A 13,365-nucleotide genomic window follows, 5' to 3' on the forward strand; every position below is an offset into this window, starting at 1 on the left:
AGGGAAATACTGAGTGAATTATTCATTTTACTGAAAATGACACGTTTTATGATTATTCACAGTGTTAAGATCTTTTACGCATGTTTCTGATATCAACCAACTACCCACAGTATTTGTCACTCGACCGGATCTGTGACAGTGGTCATATCACCATTGGCTGCCCCAATGAATGACGTATGTCACATTTAGGCTCGCCCACCTAATGTGAAGGAAACAATAATAATAATACTGTGCACAATACCCCACATACTGGCTGTAATTTGGTGATTACATCAACTTAATCACTGGTATTATAATCTCGGAAAAATGAATTTTGGAGTATTGTAAAATAGTTAATACTCACAAACGGTGAGAAAAGAGTTTAGAAAAGAAGAATAACTCACAAACTGTGAGAAAAGAATTTACAAAAGAGGAATAACTCACAAATCAGCATGCAGGATTGAGTTATCAAACTTCCTGATTCTACTTCTTCCGATAATTAGGCATGCACTTTATTATTCTAGATCTTCTGATGATTTAATAGTTTGTTTGATTGTAAGGGTGTAGTTGGGAGTGTTTTTGGTAGTTAAATACATAGTTTAACATAATGGAATACGTATTGGTGTAAAACCCAAATCAAACCTTAATGGTAGTCATGAGATTCGAACCTTAACGAATTTCACAAAAACCGGATTAATGATCAATACTGTTTTTACGATACTCACGAGATCAAATTCTCACAATGAACGACAAAGTGCAATACTTCAACTCATTTATCAAATTGACGACAAACGACAAAGTATAATACTTCAACTCATTTATCGAATTATCGACAAACGACAAAGTATAATACTTCAACTCATTTATCGAATTAATGACAAACGACAAAGTATAATACTTCAACTCATTTATCGAATTATCGACAAACGACAAAGTATAACCCTGATATGGGCGGCACTTAAACATCCATTAGATATATTGATCCCGGAAACTGAATCGTAATAGCGATCGAATGATTATTGGGTAGAATACCAACGTATAGAGAGAAGAAGAAAGAAATGAGCAAAGGAAAATGAAATCCTAGGCTCCTATTTATAGGTAGATTTATTACTTAGCTAGGAAGATTTCTTAGTTATTAAGTTTTACTTTTATTTATTAAATTTTATCTTAACTATTAAGTTTGCTTAACTATTAAGTTTTACTTAACCATTAAGTTTCCTTAACTATTAAGTTTACTTAACCATTTAACTAAATAACTTACTTTGCTTAATTAATCTTGCTTAGCTTAATTAATATTGATTAACTGATTAATTAATCATACTAAACTTAATTAATTAATTAATTAATCTACTCAGTTAACTTAACTGCTGAGTTTGATATACTAGTTTAACAGCTTACTGATTATGAATTCTAATTTCTAGACACAAGAACTCGTATTATTGTATTAACTCAATTCAACTTTAAGGACCAGTGATTAGAGTTATTACCTTAATAACGAGCAGAATTTAGGGATTTAGAGGGTAAAATCCCGAGCTATTATTTACAAAAATAAAAGCTGACGGAAAGAGAAGAATTGAACAGCGATTGAGTTAATACCCTGATTGCGGCAGCGTTTCGGGATTAGTGTGTGTTGTTGGATTGTTTCGACTATAACTCAAAGCATAATAGGAATTTGAACGTCGAATTAAAGCAGAATGTCAAGTCCCAAACCCGACTATTTATACCCAGAAAATGGTCCCCCTCGCGTGTCGCGACAGGGACACATGCACCTGTCGCGTGGCGCGAGAGATGCCAATCTATCATAGGGTAGCCTTGTGTCCCAGTAGGCTTGCTGAGTCGACGTTGTTCAAAAATTCAATTTAGACAGCGAGATGTAAAGATAATTGTCAACTAGGGTTTATCCCCCCTGAGTTTTAGGGGCCCTGATCCTGATTCCGATTGTTCCGAAAATTTTAGGGTTAGTGCGGAATTACTTGGGTGTCTCAATTAGGGTTTCCTTATTGACTAATTATCATTCTAATTATTAATTTTAATGAGAGTTGTTACATCCTCCCCACCTTAATAAAATCTCGTCCTCGAGATTTAGACTAGGATATTTTCTTGGGTTATGTTTCTTCTTCTAATTAAGAGAAACAATGTATCGTGGAATGGAATCAAAAGATATTTTGAGGGGTATGAAAATTTAAAAATAAAAATGATCTATAGGAACAATTGGATTCCATATTCGAAATGAATTTACTTTGATCAATTGAGGGAGATTCTGAATGGATAAATATCTATTTGTGAATGGGAGTATGGAAAATGATTTGTTAATGATTATCCGAAAATCAATATCGTTTACTTAGATGGTACTGGACAATAGAATTTAGTGTATCGTAATCTGAGTACATAATGGTACCAAGAAAATGACAAATCAAACGAACGACGTATGAATAGGGTTTAGCACAGGCTATAATTCTATTCGGACGCTACAAAGCGTTTGTAATGATTTAATGATGACCGAATAAATTCATTGTTTTCGAATTTGAGAGTTTCAAGGAAGCGAATCTAGATATTTCAAAAGATGAAATGTTCAAACGAATGAGATGAAATGGTATAGTTTTTCAAGGTGATTGGGTTCAAGCCAAAAGATATATGATCTATAGATTCTTAAATGAATGTGAAGAACTTTTTGGAATTAGTAAAATTCTTTGTCAGAAGAAAAACCTTGATTGGTATCTAAGGAAGACTTAAGAGTGACCGGTTCAAAATGAAATGAAAACATGAAAATGATTCGTCAAATATTGAATTATGATATGAGAAAATCAATGTGCTGCGATGGGTGATTTGTAAAAATACATGAAAAGACAATAAAGTTAGAGTATTTTTGTTTTAATACACAATTGTATTCAGATGATTTTAATCAAAATGTTTGATTAAAGATAGGTGATACTTTGATTTATTAAATTCCTTTTCCTTTTATGTTACCATAAAGTAGAATAATACATAAATATAGATAGGTTTAAAATATCAAAACCCGTAGTAATTTTGATAAAATCATGATATATGTTTTATAAATAGGTTTACCCAATATCGTAGAACTCATGATTATTATTTTTAAAATCAAGTATGTTTACTATAAGATTAGGGTATCATGAAAGTAGAATAATAAATGTTTATCAAGCATACTTAAATATTGGCTTGCGTAAATAATATTCGATATATTTTATAAAAGAATATTTTTATAAGTATTTAATGGTGGTGAAATATTAATCAAGATGAATATTTTATAATATGTCTTGTTCATGAATACTTAGACTATTATTTAGATACTTTTATTCGTCCCTTGGATTGTTTTATGAAAATATGTCTTCTCTTTACAATACAAAGTATACATATTTTTATATATAATATAAAATATTTATATATATATATAATTGAAATTTACTAAATAAGTATGATGACTTAATTTATATATATATATATTAAATAGTTATTATCATTGTTGGATATTGGTTAGTGCCGCCTTGTTTAAGCATAGGTGATCAGTCCATGCCTAACTAAGGCTACGCTATCCAATATCTGTCTTGATAATATCCTTAAAATAATAGTAATACCTACTGTTATTAATATTTAAATATTTACTAAAAATAAATAATTTAAACGAGATCAGCGAAATTTTCAAATGTTGTGAAAAATGTCACCACAAGGTGATTGTAATCAAATAAATGTTTTGATGAATTCGAAGACTAAACAAGCATGCTATGAAAGAAATCCTCATGGTATGATTACCATTAAAAGAAGTGGAAAACACGAAAGTCAACTCTTTATAGGCAGAAGTCAGAATTGCAACGAAAGAAATATAAGAACTTTATCTGGACTTTCGTGTGATAACTTATTTGTTTAATAAAATTATCAGAGAATGTCAAATGAAGTGAAATGAAATAGGGAATGTGCAAAACTATATGACTTCTTTTGTAGTACTAATAATTATGACTCAGGTTAAACTATGTACCGATGTTTGTGAAATGTTGTTCCAACGTACCTCAGCGAGATTTTGATTGTTTGTAAGATCATGTGGCAAAATACCGCTTTTTGATTAGTAGTACTTTTACCGACGGAATTAATATTGGTGTCATCGTGCCTAATTTATATTTTTCAAAGGTCTTGCCTTGGAAGTTGTGTGTGATAAACTTCGACCTTTGTGGACGTATAATTTTAAGTTTCATGTGTTTTTCTTGTGCACCAAAATTTTACATGCTTCTTATTTGAGTTCATAATTGTGGCGTTAATAATTTATGGTAACGCATTGGTAATTCTTATATTTTTGATGGTGTCTAATGGGTTTTCCATTTATTATTGTTGCTCGAGTTACGAGGTAGATGATCAAACAAAATAATGTTTGATATCGATATAGGTAAGAGATTCTTGATAAAGGAATCTAAATTTATTATTGACACATATACTTGTGCTTTATCCCTAATTATCAATTGTTATGGCTTTTGAAATTTCTTATAGATATACATATCTATATACATGCTGTAATATACATACCCTTTATAAGGTTAATGTATTTAACAGATTCTTATTTTCAAAAACAAGTCTGATATCAGGCCATGATACTTATTTAGGGAAATCTTGTCACTTGTTTGACATTTTATATACCCCATCTTACCCGGTTCACGCCGGAGAGGTAATCTCAGTATATCCGGACAAGCTGGAGAGTCTGCTACTCTATACCCAGTTTTGCCGGAGAAAATTTTCTATTTCCCATAAATAGTATCTTTTCAAGATTTTAAAAGTGTTTCTTTTATTAGGACTTTTATCCAGAATCAAGGAAATTTGTATTCCCATAACATATCTTATTTTAGACCAAATAATATCAATAAGCAAGAATAAATAGCAATTAAGTGCTATTGCCTGCTAACCGTCATTCTTATGACATACCAGTATCCATTACATTATACTTATATAAGTAATTTACCTTAAAGTTTATTTTAAGGCAAAATTCTTAAGTTCAAGTCTAAATATCATTCAGAATGTTATCAGATAATATTAAGTTTCTAACTTTCCGTTTAAGCTTAGGTATTATTATAACACCTATTTGTGTAAACAAGTGGCTTAGCTTATACTAAGGCATCTTTTCTTATGTGCAAGTCTAAATGCTATCAGATGTGCTACCAGTTAAGTTAATAGCAATCTCCTAACTCTTTTATTTAAGCTTAAGTATTGTTATCACAACACTTTATAGGCTTAAAGTAGTGGCTTAGCTCTGATACCACCTTCTGTCACGACCCCCGACCCCATCCTGGCCGGGATCGGTGCCGTGAGCAGTCCAGTGGTACCGGTGATTATTTTAAAAACATTGCAGCATAAATTTCATCAGGACCGTGAGTTAGGAAAAATATCAGAGTTTAGAAACACCGGATTTTATTTAAAAAGATGGAATAAATTCCATGTTTTACAAAGGTAGCTTTTAATAAAATAATATTTCTTAATTTGAAAATAAGCCACTTCTTGAAGTCCTTCAGTGTCGGATCCAATCCTTACTCCAATCTATTGTAATTACCTGAAACGCGTTTTTTAAAAGGATTTTGTCAGCAGGGAAATACTGAGTGAATTATTCATTTTACTGAAAATGACACGTTTTATGATTATTCACAGTGTTAAGATCTTTTACGCATGTTTCTGATATCAACCAACTACCCACAGTATTTGTCACTCGACCGGATCTGTGACAGTGGTCATATCACCATTGGCTGCCCCAATGAATGACGTATGTCACATTTAGGCTCGCCCACCTAATGTGAAGGAAACAATAATAATAATACTGTGCACAATACCCCACATACTGGCTGTAATTTGGTGATTACATCAACTTAATCACTGGTATTATAATCTCGGAAAAATGAATTTTGGAGTATTGTAAAATAGTTAATACTCACAAACGGTGAGAAAAGAGTTTAGAAAAGAAGAATAACTCACAAACTGTGAGAAAAGAATTTACAAAAGAGGAATAACTCACAAATCAGCATGCAGGATTGAGTTATCAAACTTCCTGATTCTACTTCTTCCGATAATTAGGCATGCACTTTATTATTCTGGATCTTCTGATGATTTAATAGTTTGTTTGATTGTAAGGGTGTAGTTGGGAGTGTTTTTGGTAGTTAAATACATAGTTTAACAGAATGGAATACGTATTGGTGTAAAACCCAAATCAAACCTTAATGGTAGTCATGAGATTCGAACCTTAACGAATTTCACAAAAATCGGGTTAATGATCAATACTGTTTTTACGATAACTCACGAGATCAAATTCTCACAATGAACGACAAAGTGCAATACTTCAACTCATTTATCAAATTGACGACAAACGACAAAGTATAATACTTCAACTCATTTATCGAATTATCGACAAACGACAAAGTATAATACTTCAACTCATTTATCGAATTAATGTGTAACACCTCGAATTTTAGTGTCCAATGATGTGTTAACACGTGTCATTTGTTTACACGTGGCATTGATAATAAATAAAGGACTAATTTTGACAAACCTTGAAAGTATATAAATTCGAGGGTTATAAATGTCAACAAGGGTAAATATACTGTATAGTAACCCTAAATAATGCTTGAACCTTCAAACGAATAAATCATAGATCGTGCGGAAGCGAAACGCGGAAGAAAGTGAGAGATTACGAACCACAGGGGTTAACTGTGTCAACATGTTAATTATACCTCTGAGTGACCCTTTAACGTTCCCAAGGCTTCGTAACAGTATTATACGCTCACTAGAACATACTGTACAAATTCCGCGAAGTTCCGTTTTAAAACGAAAGAGTTATACTCGAATTCGTATGAGAAGGGTTAAAAGCGTCAATAATGAAAGTTAAGACTTTCTGAATAATTAATAAATAAACCGGGGACTTTATAATGCGGGTAAATAACACGGGGCCCCTATCGGTAAATAACCAAGGGCCAAACCGCAAAGTTACCCCTTCAAAACCGAAAGGTCAGGTAAATCATTACGAAAGATTTCGTTATTAATTACCAGGATTTCGTAATCATTTCAAAAGATTTAAGATTTCAGGAATTTCAACCTCTCGCGACCCCCGTGAAGGTTAGACTTAAGTTGAGGCGGGCCGCGAGCCTCCTAAGATACGCGTCTGATTTCTTAAACTCAGGCGACCCGCGTTATAGTGCATGGGAACTCCCATGCGGGTCGCGTAAAGTGCCCAGATGCAGAATTGTTGTAGTTACTTGCCTTTTGGAGCCTTTGAACGATCAAACCTCAATCAATGAGGCATGGGCACCCTACACTTGACCCATAGCTCTCAGGGACACCTACCCATCACCTCTGGACTATTGTGAGTGTTTGCAATGATCATAGTTGCTTGACATTGGCTATAAATAGTCACCTTATGCACATAACATTCACAACATCAAAAACACACACCTCTGATCATTGCAAGAGCTCTCAAGTCCTTTTCTCTGCTCCATAAGCAAGAACACAACTTCTGTAAGTGATCTAACCCTTTGTGGTTTCACATTTCCTTAGTAAATGGCTAAGAACCAAACCGTCGTAAATACGGTTTGACTTTAAAATAACTCAGTGATGGTTCAGTCTTATGACGAATCAAAAGTGGTTATGAGTTGGTATTTATGTGGGTAATAAACCTCTAAAATGGTTCCCCCTGATCACCACTCTAACTATGTCAAATATCGAGTCAAACGTGCGGTTAAAAAGTCAACAGAAAGCTATTTTAGCAATTTATGCATAATCTGTAATGTATATGTTATGGAACCTGTTTTGACACTTATAAAATATGATATTAAGTACATAAACTTGTTTGCGCTCGTTTGAATCGACCATTTGCTATATTGAACCGGTTCGGAGCCGAATGTCGCAAAAGTTTGACTTTTGCTTTGACTTCAGTTCTGACCCGTTTTAGTGAGGTATAAATATACCTTAGGACTCTCTTAGGACCAGGTCACATGTTGGTGTAAACCTCTGTGGTCGGTTCATGAGTTATCCGAGTCTTTTACGTATTTCCGTCATTTGCCTAAAAGTTGACCGTAACGGCCTTTTGAAATTAAAACGAGTATTTCGGACATGTGAACGGACCAAAACCTTGCTTATTAAATTATAAGCATGTCCTTAAAATTTCACGTCAATCCGAGGTCTAGAATGAGAGTTATGCTAATTAGCGCAATTTAAATAAACTTTAGTAATTAACGGCGCAATTAGCATAACGCCTATCTAAACCAAGATTTCGTCACCAAATCTTTTACCCACTGTTTTAAATTAATATTTTGGGAATTTTAAAGATTTTTAATAATTTTTACCTTGCTCATAACCTGCGGTTATGGCTACGGTTCGGTAAATACCGAATATGCCCTTTTTGGCCAAAACATGAGTTCTACAAAGTCTTTTGACCCGATTCCAGTTGCTACTGATTTTAAATAATAAATAAAGTATTTTAAGCTTTATAAGCTGTTCGGGAAACTCAGATTTCCTGTAGAACTCGAAAAGCCCTTTAAAAAGTCTTTAAAATGACCGAAAAGCCCCTACGGGGCATACTATAAACTTAAACTCGTTACGGGCGTCACGGAAGGTATCCTACTGATACCACAAACCATTTAAGGCATATTGACTTAGGAAATAAGCGTACGACTCTCATGGTTAACCGTTTCGCCTATTGCGCGCACGGTTCGGCTTATGAAACTAGTTTTCATAATTTAGCCGATACGGGTCAAATTATATTATTTGAACCCCAAAATCCAGAGTGTGAACCATTAACCCATATAAAACAAGTCTCTGAACTTGTTGGGTCAGAATCACACTTCATTCTCGGTTTTCGCCTTTTCGCGCGATTAAACCATATCTATATATATCGGAACCAACCGGTCTAGGCTACGGCCATTATAACGACCCGTTAGGATTCTAAGAGGTTAATTAAAACCTTCGTTCCAGATTAGGAGCCCCAGTAAAAGCTATCGGTGATTTAATCCAAATTAAGGAAATATACTTGCAAAGGTAAATACTTTAACTTATTTCCCCTATATGGGCTTGGGTTACGGTATATTAATACCGCTTGATTGAGCATTATATAATTCCATCGCTTAGGTGGTTAATTGATTAAATATGATCGGCTCATTTAAACAGTTTTGTTGCTTATAAGCCTTTGGGGGGTTTAATGACCGTTGTCCCGGATATCCTTGGCATCATTTTACGAAATGGCCACGACCATCGACATCCCGGTGTAGGCGTACACCCGGTATAAAGTGTCGACATTAAAATTAAAAGACGTAGCCGTTGGTTTTTATACTACGGTTTTACGCAAACGTGGTGTGTCTATAAATCTTTAACCCGGCACGACCCGGGCTACTGAACGCATAAAAGAACATGTAAAACGTTCACAAGATTTTATTATAATTTTCCCAAGTTATAAAAGAGTTTGTGCCTTGTGCATTCAAATCAATTTTAATAAACATTTTCAAATGTGTCAGTTGAATGTATTTACCAGTGTAAACTGACGTATTTTCCCCAAAAGATTAAGTGCAGGTACCTAAACGTAAATTGGCTGGTATTAGCTCCCTAGCGTCGTGATAAGTCTCGCAAGCTTGATTGCAGTATCTGATGGAACAATACTTTATGTTATTTACGATCCACTGTGGATATTCAACTTCTGTAATACATTGATATTATCACCAGAGGTTGAAATATATATTTATCTTATGCTTCCGCTGTGCATTATATAATTGTGTGGTTTGACTATATTGTTGCCAACATCGTCACGGTAATCCCCCACCGGGCCCACCGGTGAGACACGTGGAAATTCGGGGTATGACAGGTTGGTATCAGAGCCAACATTGAGTGAATTAAACACAATCCTAAAGTGTTTAATCTCAATGACACAATTGCACATACTTGAGTCTAGACAATAACTTAGGACAAATTCGGATTGATACTCCTTTTTGTCTTTATTTCCGATTCGATTTTTAATAAGTTTTGGAGCAGGAAAATGCCACCTGTAATATTCCGAGGAAGAGGAAGGGGAAGAAGAGGCCGAGGAGAAATCGTGACACATCACGATAACGAGGCTGGACCATCTGGTACAAGACATCCTTCGATGACACGGAGCGAAGAGCCACAACGACGAAGAGATCTTTACGAACCCGCGAGGCATTCCACTTCGCACAGCTCGACGCCATCCTACCGGCACTCCTTTGGGCCAAATTCAGAAAATGATCCCAACAACCCACAACCTTCCTTCATACCTCTACAACGTTCGGTTTCGCACCGGAATTATGACGACCCTACTCCCTACTACGTAGGTCAGTTTAATCCGGCTGACTACATACAGGAACCTTCAGGTTTTGTCCCACTTGGTCCACAAGACCACTTTTCTGAAGATCCCATGGAGGAAGATGAGGATCCTACTGAACCTGCGCGTGGTACGCCCACGCATCCGATAGAAGTTTCTGATGGGTCATCCTTCCATGGAACGCCCTATCAGGGACCAGACAGTTTCCAAGCGATGTTTGACCGACATGAGTGGTACTACACACCACCTCAACAGACATCTCAACAACCGCGAAATCCACAGGATCCCTCTGAGGATTCACGCTTCGAGGCAGTTACGCCACCACCTCCGCCACCGGCACAACCAGTAATACCTGATCCGCCAAGGCGTAGGAGGACAAATGCTCGTATGTCTACACGAGGAGGAGGGGGTATCCACTTCAGCACTCCTCGACATTCTAGTAGTAGCCACTATCCGCCGCTACAAGAAGAAGGACCTTCAAGTCCTATACAGGAGGCGAACTCCGCACCAGCTGCACGAAATTCGCCACCATTTGGGTATGACCAACCCATACCTGCTTATACGGGCCCGACGGCTTACAACCCGTTCGAACCGTCACAAGCACAATACAACTACGGCTATGAGCGCGACCCATATGTGGTGTCGGCAAGATATAATGCGCGCTACCCTGACGGAGCACATGGAAACATGGGACCACCGGACTACTCAGCTCATGGGTATCCAATACCTCCCAGACCTCCAGTTCCGCATCAAGCGCCACAACCACGTTTCTCTCCTCCTGAACAGGAAGAAATACTCCATCGACTAGATCGTGTGGAGAGAGAGTTCGAGGAAGAGAAGAAAAGCCACCGAGGATTTCTCAAGGGCTTGGCGAACCTACTAAAGGGCAAAAAGAAGAAACGTGACAACTAGCCCTTAATAGTTGTACGAATGTAATTTCTACTTTAAAATAAGTCCCTGTGTGGACAAACTTATCGTATTTTAGTCCCTACGTGGACTTATCATTTAGTCCTTACATGGACATCTATCTTGTATTAGTCCCTGCGTGGACTTGTCACTTATTTTTAAACCTCTATGGAGGTATGTACTATTTGAAAGACCCGTTTAGGGCAATATGTAATTGTATTTGAGATTTTGGAATGTATGTTATGAGTTTTGTTTTAATATGTATAAAATAAATCAAAACCATTCCTTTTATATTGATCTGCCTGAATAAAGAATCTTAAAAGGTGAAACCTAGCTTGGTGTCTTTTAAGATCCAGTCAAGATGGTACGACCAAATTGAAAAGATTCTGATTCCCTGTTAACCTCTGTACGCATGTTAACAATCATGGCAGATGTGATTCGTTAAAATCACGCACGTCATTCTTATACAATAATCCTTTAAGGATTTCAAAACCCAACTAAATGATTTATAAATCATGGGTTAGATCACCAATGAAGGTGATCAGTATTATTAAAACATCCATTAGTGATGTAGTGCCTACGGGCCAATATTATAAAGACATCCATTAGTGATGCAGTGCCTACGGGCCAGTATTATTAAAACATCCATTAGTGATGTAGTGCCTACGGGCCAGTATTATAAAGACATCCATTAGTGATGCAGTGCCTACGGGCCAGTATTATTAAAACATCCATTAGTGATGTAGTGCCTACGGGCCAATATTATTAAAACATCCATTAGTGATGTAGTGCCTACGGGCCAACCATATTAAACACATCCGTTTGAGATGTAGTGCCTACGGGCCAATATTATTAAAACATCCATTAGAGATGTAGTGCCTACGGGCCAACCATATTAAAAACATCCATTAGAGGTGTAGTGCCTATGGGCCGTAATAATTGTCTTATAAAGACAAAAGGCAGTGGTGGTCTATGACTCCCTGTCAGAAAGAGATAAAAGAACTACGGTTCAAATCTCTATGCCTTTGATTCTCTGAAATCTCGGCTAAAATTATAAAACATCCTCGTGATTAGGCTTTATGCCGCCAATACTATTCATGTAGCTGAAATAGGATATATTCAAATCCTAATATTAAATGATATAATAAGTTAACCAAATATGGTCTCTGTACCATGGATTGACAAATTGTCATAGAAGACAATTATATAATAATCGCCTAAATAAAAATTTTGTTATCTTCTGTAACAGATTCAAGTTACAATGGCGGATCCCAATGGAGAGAACAGCCACACAAATGAAGATGACTATGACAATGCGTCAGTGCATTTGACAGGCGCACAACTAAAGGCTCTGATTGACAATGCTGTTCAGGCAGCTATTGATCGTCAATATACTGAGTCCCAAGGCAGAACCGTGTCAAAACCACCCTCTAAACCAAAGACACACTCCAAACCACCCTCTGAACCCAAGAAAGAGGACGACAAACACTCGTCCACTGAGCACAGCGTTCATCGCGATAGAGAATATACTGATGCATCCAGTGCTAAGGGTTGCACCTACAAATACTTTGTATCATGTAAGCCCCGGGAATTTACAGGGGAGAAAGGTGCTGTTGATTGCATCACCTGGCTAGATGAGATGGACACTATTGTGGACATCAGCGGGTGTGCAGCGAGGGATGTGGTGAAGTATGTGTCCCAGTCTTTTAAGGGCGAGGCCCTGGCATGGTGGAAGGCATTGGTGCAGGCATCTGGTAAGTCTGCTTTGTACAAAATGACATGGGAGGAATTTATTACTCTCATTAAGGAAAACTACTGCCCTCAACATGAGGTTGAGAAGATTGAGGCGGATTTTGTCTCACTAGTGATGACAAACTTGGATTGTCAAGCATATCTGACAAGCTTTAACACCATGTCACGCCTGGTGCCATATCTTGTGACACCAGAACCTCGAAGGATTGCCCGTTTCATTGGGGGCTTAGAGCCGGCGATCAAGGCCAGTGTGAAGGCCTCTAGGCCGACGACCTTCAGGTCAGTTACTGACCTCTCCTTGTCTCTTACACTTGATGCTGTCCGTCTGAGGGCACAAAGGAGCAAGGAGGCTGAAAAGCGAAAACGTGAGGATGATACCTCACGAAAGTCTGGGAAAAAGCACCGTGGAAACGGTGAAGGCA

The sequence above is a fragment of the Helianthus annuus genome, chromosome 15, assembly GCF_002127325.2.
Source record: "Helianthus annuus cultivar XRQ/B chromosome 15, HanXRQr2.0-SUNRISE, whole genome shotgun sequence".
NCBI lineage: Eukaryota > Viridiplantae > Streptophyta > Magnoliopsida > Asterales > Asteraceae > Helianthus > Helianthus annuus.